Source organism: Triticum aestivum, chromosome 1A, assembly GCF_018294505.1.
Source record: "Triticum aestivum cultivar Chinese Spring chromosome 1A, IWGSC CS RefSeq v2.1, whole genome shotgun sequence".
NCBI classification, from domain to species: Eukaryota; Viridiplantae; Streptophyta; class Magnoliopsida; order Poales; family Poaceae; genus Triticum; species Triticum aestivum.
This window is the reverse complement of record NC_057794.1, coordinates 44020634-44030349: the sequence shown is the minus strand read 5'-3', so window position 1 is coordinate 44030349 and position 9716 is coordinate 44020634.

Sequence of the window (9716 nt, the reverse complement as noted above, 5' to 3'; positions counted from 1 at the left end):
TATACCATTTTGTAAGTCACGAACAGTTTTTGAATTTTTAGGATTTTTTCCATTCACGAACATTTTTGACTTGGCGAAAAAAGGAATTTCATTAACATTTTCAGTGCATGAAAATTTCAAAAAAATCATGAATATTTTTTGATTTGCCATTTTCAAATTTTCAAACATTTTTTGAATAAGCAAGCATTTGTCATAAAATCGTGAATATTTTTAAATCCACAAACATTTTGTGATTTATCAAACATTTTATTTCAAAATTATCAGTTTTTCTAATTTTCCAAACTTTTCTGTAGTCCCAAATTATTTATAGTAGAAAAAATTAAAATGGGAAAGAAAAATAAAGAGTAAAAATGAAATATCAAAAAACGGCCACCCAACCCAAACGGGCGTGCTGCGTCTTCTTCCAACGCACAGAGCGCGGTATAGGAGGTCCATACTGCATGGGCCGGTCCAGGCGGAGGATCCCCTGTGTGAAACGTGTTTTTTATCACTAATAGGTGACATTGTTGGATAATATTTTGCAACTTTGAGGGAAATTTCCATGACGTATCACAAGAAGCAATAGCCCCTTTATTATTACTAGCAAAAGGGCCCTGCGTTGCAAGGGGAGAAAAAAATTATAATCTCCAATGGACATGATCACATTTTGTTGCGTCGCCGATATATAATATCACTCTCAATTTCGTGAAATCGTGAACATTGTTTTAAAACCGTCAACATATTTGAAATCGTGAACTTTTTCAAATTCATGAACACTTTTACAAATTTTTGAAAAATTTCTAAAATCAAGAAAAAAATTAATTCATAACCATTTTATAGTATTTGCAAACTTTTTAAAAATGTGAGCTCTACTATTTTCCGCGAACATTTTATAGTCTATGTTTTCGGAACAATAACTTTTTTTGAGTGTCTAAAAATGTGAGCTCTACTATTTTCTATTCAATTGGTGGTGGTCTACCTTTGGTAATTCGTATAGTAGGGCCTGCAAAAATTGGCTGCATGCTATGCATAGGTACTGGATCAGGAGACAATCCACTATTTTCACTCTCTTTTTTTGCTGCAAACTGTGGTCTACATTATTCAAAAAAAAATTGAGAACTTACATTACTCAATTAAGTTAGTTACATATGCTAGAACACATGCCACTTTTTTTTGCGGGGGTAGAACACATGCCACTGATAATTCATTATAATGATATTGCCATAAAATGTGAGCTCAGACGTATATACATATTGTCTATCAGAAGCTACGATCTATTGGATATCTTGCATGGCGATATTGCTCTTTCATTTGGATTACATCATGGTTTTGAAGTATATCCTGGGGAAGGCAAAAGGCACTCGGAGCAACAAAACGTTGCCGGATGTATATACTTCGTATTTGTATTCTGATGTGATGCATGTACAGCAAGCTTATTGTAAGAGAGACATAGTGTTGTGAGGCACACCAACTTAAATACTTGGATGCAAACAAATCATGTCAAATATTTAATAAGTCTTGGGGCATATGGATGGATGATATTAGACTAATCAAGTAATGTATCATAGCATTGCCACTAAATATGAGATAAGTGGAGAAAAAGTGAAATGTTCTGACTTTAGACAGCGATATTTGATTGACTCTTGTTTGTAATTTCGTGAGAAAGATGCTTTAAAAGAAGTATGCCAAGGAGTTCCTCCTTGGTTGTCGAATTATATATGCAATGAAAATCATAAAAGCACATAATGGGAATAACGTGTGCATTCAAAATTTACAAAATTAAACAATAATTTTAAAGTAAAAAATATTTAACTTCTTTGTAGTCTCTTTCTCATAGTACTATCATTTATGATATTACAAAAGCATGTTCATATGAAAATATTAGTCAAAATCATATAATAGAGATCGTATGGTCCGTTAGAAGTACACATAAAATCTAGTCGCGCAAATATGCGGGTAATTCCGCTAGTTTGATAGTATAATATAATAGTATTGTTTGGGGGTGGGGGCATTCCCCCCACTCCCACCCCCACCCTCAAGCTTGGACGAAGTTATGGATGTAAGCAGTGCAATTAGAATCATCGGGTTGCAGGGAATTTAGAGGCAGAACTTTTGTTTGCATCCGTACCTCGATGGTTTGGGATGGAGAGGTGTATCGTAACGTTGGCGGATACGTTAAATAGTCCAAGCAGTGCAATATTATAGGAAGACTTTTTGTGGAACTTGAGCATTACGTACCACACTCGGGGGATCAGAACATACTACATTATTAGAAAGAAAAGTGGTATGCTTACGAGAAGGACGGAAATGTATCTTACCGATGGGTACTGTGAGAAGAATGGATATGCATGTGCCCCAAGATATCACGGTGCATGTCTCGAAGAAATCTAAGATGCATCGAACCTTTAAAATAGGATTGCGATGCCAGTGAACACAAAAAAAGTATTTTCATATGTCGTCCATCATCAAGCATGCGACGGTGACTAATACAATGTAGCACCGGGAGGACCTTGCACTGCTCCCGAGCCCCGAGGACGATCCACGCCATGGACGCAGTTGTCACTGAGGCGAACACCACCAGTGCGGCGATCATGGGGATGTTGTCGGGCAAGCATTTAGGCATCAAAAGGCAGATTGGCGCCGCTAGCACCGACCACTTCGATGTCAGCTCGTCGCCACCATGCATAGCACTACCATAGCTGCTAACATGTTGTTGATGTGCTTTGCTCTTCTCTTTTTGAAATGAGTCTCGAGACGAGCCCAGTTTTGAATTAACAAAGTCATTAATCGACCAAAAATTGCGACAACCAACAACTTATAGAAAAAAAAAGCAATATATACAAAAAGTGATGTAAAACATCTCACAGGCAATGACGGCAAAAAAAAACATCAAAAAAGAGAAAATAAGCGCAACTTGCACTGTCGAGGCTATCGTCCACCTCTATGGCCAACACCAATAAGGAAGCACATGTCTTGAAAGGAGGATCCGCCAAAGGAAACGTGCCCTCGACCAGTCTCGGTTGGCCATGCCAAATTACCAAGTCATCGTTCTCTGCCTTTGTAGAGGGCCACTACCCTCTCACCCTAGATTGAAGGATGATGCACTGTCAGAGTCAGTGATTCGCCCCAGAACCAGAAAGATCAGTGGTCCCCTAGTGGTAATACTGCTGGTATAGTACTATTGTTTTTAACGATAGTTCCAAGTTGGTCCCTACATGTTATAGTTCCAAGTTCAAAATAACTAAAATATACCCGCATATATCTATAGGCATAGCTAGACATGGATTAAATTTACTATATTAAATAAAAGAGAGGTGAATTAAGCAAAAGAAAAAAAGAACCGAGACGACTAAAAGAGGAGAGTTCCGGCCCAATGGGTTTAACTTAGCTTGTGGTCAAAAGTGTTTTGAGTAAATAATCAACTGATCTTTCTTGATTGATTGACACTATTTCTGTGGGTATATAATACGCAGATATTTTACAGCAACTGTCATAGACGAGAAATCACGATGGTTGGAAGAAGAGAGAAAGAAGGGACACATCTGTTGCAAGGGCAGTGTAGGTTAGGAAAGGGTAGATTCACTTAGTTATAGGCCATGCTTGGCCATGTAGTCTATCTACAGCAAGTGCCTCGCTGGCGAACGACGGCTGCTGGAGCGGACGGGCGCGAGTACGGACGTGGTTGGCCATATTGTCTATCTACAGCAAGTGCTGAGTTGCAGAAACGCTTCTGAAACATGGGTGAAGTTGTAAAAATGTGAAGTAGGTGAAGGTGGCTCCTAACCGTCCGATCAACAACAGATCGAACGCCCACGGAGGCGGTCCACGCGTACGGAAAGATCAGCCGGGTGAACACAAATGTTTACCAAATTATAAAGCTGAAACAGGACTTGATTTTTGAAATTTTGAAACTAATCGTGTTCTCTGAAATTTGCCAAAAAAAAAAGAGGTAAAATTAAGCATGTTTTATATAAACCCAAATAACCGAGAAGACGCCCAGGCCCATATTCCAGCTCGTACACCTCTCGCCTCTCGCGCTGGCCTCCTCTTCCCCGCTCCGTCTCTCCGATCAGGCTCAGGTCGACGAGAGCGGGCGGCGGGGTCCGTCGGAGAGCTCGCCGGCAAGGGACGATCAGTCTTCTCCCCTCTTTCCTCGGAGTAGGAGGTCACCCGAGGCAAGCGATCTCCTCTCCGGCGGCGCCACCATCAGGAAACGGCGACCTCGACGCCGACCAGGTCTTGCAGTGGTTAGACAACGTGGGCGACCAGGTAGTTCAGGTACGGCTAGCTGCGTCCTTCTAGATTCGTAACCTTCCCTTAATTGCCAGGGTCGCACTGCCTGCATCTGAATCGGAATAAATCTCTTGTTTTTACAGTTTCTTTGTCAGATTATTATGCATTGTCGCTCTTATATCTCAAATACTTTCTTCTTCAAACAAGAAACCAACATATGTGTTAAATTGCAGTTTCCTTTGGTATTTTGCCCAAAACAATTGCCTTTCTAGCTTATGCCTGCAGCACCAGACCAACTACCAGTTCCATGACTTCTGTTAGTGCGTCTCGTGGAACAGGTGAAAGGAGCAGGGAGATTGTGTTGATCAATAGGTTTGGATCTCGGTTTGCGTCTGTGATTCTAGCAGTACACACCAAGAAAGATAGTGCGGGAACCTTGGAATTTCGTTGGCAAATGGCGATCAACGGTAGTAGCTCCAGCAAAAGAAAAGTTGAAGCGCAGCGAGAGGGGGGGAGCAGCTCCAAGAAGCTGAATGTCACCGTGGGGTTGGAGACCCTTGACTGTACTATCTGCTCTGCACCCCTCAGGCCTCCGATATTCCAGGTACTGCATCTATGTGCGTGTTCACTTGTCTTTGAACTCAACCTTTTATTTCATTCATGATAAAGCAGAAGTTAAAAGTAGAGCTTGGATGAATTTATTTTTGGATGTAGTGCTACTTAATTGGAAAGGAATTGTTTCTTGTGTAGACATAACATAGTCGCTATGTTAGCTCAAATGATGGAATGTCTGTGGTGGTTACCTATCATGTTGTCGTGTGGTATTTCAATTCTTTGTCGCTGGTAAGATTTACTCTTACGATGATCCAATTAATTCTTTGTATTCTGCAGTGCTCTGTGGGGCATTTCATATGCTCCTCGTGCCGTGAACGTGAGGATCAACTGGACTACAAGTGCCCGACATGCTCTGCCAAAACTTCCTTCAAGCGCTGCTTTGGAATGGAACATGTCGTCCAGTCAGTCACAGTTGCTTGCTCCAATGACAAGTACGGATGCGCGGAGAAGTTCACCTACTACAAGAAAGAAGAACACGAGAAAGCATGCCCGAATGCCCCATGCTTCTGCCCAGAGCCCGGTTGTGAATTCGCTGGGCCAACAAAGATGCTCCTGGACCATTTCGCTGCCCAGCACAAGTGTCCGTCTACAAACCTTCCAGACTCTGGCACGGTGTCTCTCCGCCTAAAACCGGGCTTACATGTTCTGCAATGCACCGACACCAGCTATTTTTTCTTGCTCAGCATGGCAACGAAGCCTTTTGGACATGCCATCTCAGTCGTCTGCGTCCAACCAAACGTTACGGAATTCAGGTTCGCGTGTACTATGAGCTACGACTGCCTAACGACCGGCTGTTGTGGAAGTACAAGCTGCCACATAAGGAGCTCTTCACTCTCTGATGGGCTTCCGACAGTGTATGACTTGATACTTCCCAAGGGAAAGGTTTCTGATGATGAAAACGACATCATGCTCAAAGCCACCATTCATCGTCAACCTTTAGGTCTCAGCAGATCTTGTTTTCCAGAAATGGGTCCGACTCCTGTTAGAGTTGTATCGAATATTATTGTACAAGTTAGGTTACAGTTGGACTTGGAGTTGTACGGTGTGTAGGCAGGATATGGAGTCGTGTCCTGGTAGGATACTTGTATCCTAGGCCTCTCATATATAGCGGGGCTAGACACACGATGTTATCAATGCCAACATAATAGCACAGGTACGCGGGGGAGCCGGCGGCGTGTGCCGGCGCCCGGGCGGCCGGGTGCGGTATTGTGACGGAGTCATGGGGAGGAGCGCCCGTAGTCATGCCCCGGGGATGTAGCCATATCGGTGAACCTCGTTAACAAATTTCGGTGTTGTGCTGGTGTGATTGCTTGATCATCGGTAGATCGACGGTGGCCTCGGACTTATTCTAACAAATGGTATCATGAGCAAAGTTCGATTTGAGGCCGTGATTTGTTGATCTAGAGGTGATGAGCCGGGATGTCGCAGTAAAATCGGTTCGATCCGTGGTGTGTCGAGCGATTGAAACTCGGGAGCAATCTCGGGAGATTAAGTCGACAGAAATTCATTGGATCGATGGGATTTGGAAGCATATCGGCGAGATCGGAAGCAACACGGATGCGGGCGGCGTGATCGATCGTGCACCGAAGGCACGCGTACGAGTTGTCAGGACTCAGGCAGCAGCCTGTAGAAGATCGATTCGGAAGACGTAAAGGTGGAGTGCACGTGGTTCCACGTAGGGGTCGGTTCCATGGTGAGGCAGCAAGCAGCCGGAGGCATCGATGCAGCAGGTTCCCGGGCCAGGCAGTGGCCGGCGCACGTGGCAATAGTGGGCTAAGTTGGTTGGGAAGCAGGCTGCGTGGCTTCAGGCCAGAAGCGACAGCGGGGTTTACCAGGCGGCGGCATAGCTGCTGAAGCGCAGGACGGCTGCGAACGCCCACATGGGCTGGGCATTCTGCAATGAGGCGTGCAGCAACGCTGGTGCACGCGGCTGGAGTAGCAGCATGGCGATGGAGCTGTGATGGGACGTGGAGGTCATGTACGTAGAGAGACTTGTTTAAAGAAAAAAGGGGCGTCAGGTATTTGTGCGTGCATATTTCCATCAGAAGCAAAGAAAAAGCAGGGACGGAGATGAAAGCTTTGAGGCTGCACGTGAGCAAGGATGACCGTATTGATCTTGTGCGCGTGGGAAGGCTACTACAGGGATTCTCCAATTGGCTCTATTTGCTTGGTACACATACATGTATGCACGGGATGGTAGAAGTGCATGGTACAGAACATAAAGGCGCGGTTGCAGGTCCATGGAAGATGGGCGTGTGCGGCAACGGCGGCGTGCGTACAAGGCTTGTGAAGTCTGGAGCGCGTCGTGAGGGATCATGCATACACAGGGCGTCAAGCAATGCACGGATGTGCGGGTGGACACGACGCAGGGTGGAGCATGGTTGCAGTCGGATAATTTCGGCTGGGTCGGACTGGATTGTCTGATGGACTGACGTGGATGTTGGTCAAAACAGAAGACGGCGGTGATTTCAGCGACGACGACATAGGAGTGTATTGCTGATGGTGGCCGACTTCTGGGGCGTGGAAACACGCGGTGCAGGCCCGAGGACTTGTGCGGCTTCGACAAGACTACGGCGCAGGGTTGATTCAAGGCAGTGCACACATGAGAGTTTGAAATCGACGGAGCGCGGGGGTAGCATAGCGCAGCTACATGGAGTCATGTTGAAGGTGGAGCTGGAGTCTGATGGATGACTATGCTCTGTGCTGATGGAGGGGCTGCGGTGTAAGATATCGGAGAATCGAAGCCTATTTCAGCGGGATAGCGAGAGACACGTGGATCGGACTGGGTACCAGTGGTCTGATGGAGACGTGATACTCGGCATCGGTCGGTGATGATCGATGGTTCTCTGCAGTGGGGGTTGAGGCAGTTGGGGCTAGCTACCCGGGAGACTCGACCAGGACAGTAGAGGCTCGACGCGGTGATAGCGGCGAGGCGTGCGATAAGCACGGGACACAGCGACAGACCAAGGCACTGGTGGTCAGACATGTGGTCAGACAAAGTGTGCAAGGGTGCTGAAGCAGTGTTGACGAGTACCAGATTCAAGTTGGTGACTGGGTTTATCGGTGCTAGTTGATGGACAAGACTTGACCGTGGAGAATCTGAGAAAGTGGTGGAAAGTCTAAAATTGTCAAAAGCTGAGAGAGTACATGGTCGTATATTCTGTGGTGTTCGGTGCACATGGCAAAGTGCGGATGACATGGCAGAAGGAGGCGGAGTGCTATAGCGGTGGGACATGTCAGAGACTATCCGGAAGAAGTGTGAGACAACTGCGAACTTGACTCAGGCTGACACAGGGCGACAGTGAAATTTCTTCAAGTTTCAGACAAGCAGTAGAGAAAGAGCGGTGACGTTGAGTTCACGTAACTCTTATATGTGGCGTCCAATATGTGAGTTGTTCATTTTTTCACGCAAACAGTGGTCGGTGTGTGATGTCGTTGAACGGATACTCTGAAAGTTGGAAGCACAAGGTAGAGTAATGAGGAACTTAATTTTGCTCGAGTGTTGACTGTGAAAAAGACGAGAAGGGACTATAGTTGCAGGTGGAATCACATGGAGTCTGGGAGTAGCAGCGATGCTCATGGCGTATCTCAAGTCCAATGTACATGGAGGTTCGACGCATGGATGAATTCAAAGTGGTGAAGAATATTCGCCAAGGTGGAGTTTGTTAGAGTTGTGTCGAATATTATTGTACAAGTTAGGTTACAGTTGGACTTGGAGTTGTACGGTGTGTAGGCAGGATATGGAGTCGTGTCCTGGTAGGACACTTGTATCCTAGGCCTCTCATATATAGCGGGGCTAGACACACGATGTAATCAATGCCAACATAATAGCACAGGTACGCGAGGGAGCCGGCGGCGTGTGCTGGCGCCCGGACGGCCGGGTGCGGTATTATGACGGAGTCATGAAGAGGAGCGCCCGCAGTCATGCCCCAGGGATGTAGCCATATCGGTGAACCTCGTTAATAAATCTCGGTGGTGCTGGTGTGATTGCTTGATCATCGGTAGATCGACGGTGGCCTCGGACTTATTCTAACAACTCCTGCACTTGAACAAAATCCCGATACTTGTGACGTTGAGGAGAAGGAGGAGGAGGATCATGAGGAAGAGGAGGACGAGGATCATGAGGAAGAGGAGGAGGGCGATAATGAGGAAGAGTTGGATGCTGATCATGAGGACGAGAATGATGATGCTGATGATGAGAGGAGGAAGAGGAGGAAGAGTTGGATGATGACTATGAGGACGAGGATGATGAGGAGGAGGAGAAGGAGGAGCTGGATGAGGACTAGGAGGATAAACCTTGGAAGTCTCAGAGGCCAGCAGATCCAGTCTTTCAGGAAATGCCCCGACTCCTGTTGTTCAACGAAGATCGTACTCTGATACTGATGATGAGGATAATACACATTTAAGTACCGGCCTTGTTTCGAGAATTTGGCCAGATCCTTCTGCTGTGGTTTCTTCTACCTCTTTTTTACCTTCTAGGCTTTGTGTAGCTTTCAGTTTAACATCAGCTATCTCAGTTGATTGATGTCGTCAGCTCTGTATTCATAACTTATAAATATTAGTACAAAAATACAGTCGGGAGAAAAACCTCAAAAAAGTATCAGCCTTGCTCGTTTATGCTAAAGGCTTAGCGTGGGCTTGCTGCCATTTTGCCTGGCCTTCACGGTTCTGGTTCGACGGTATACATGTCAAGTCTTTCTGGTCTAAAGTTCCGCTTGTTGTTAGGCATTCCTGCAGCTCCTAGTACATTTCTCTGCATTTACATGACTACCGAGTATGAACCACCACCTTTTCGCATACTAACAGGAATTGCTTCTTTTAGATCTCTGTGTGACTACATGAGATCCAAGATCCCTAAAAAAAGAGATACCAAGGTCGCAGGTGGCCGC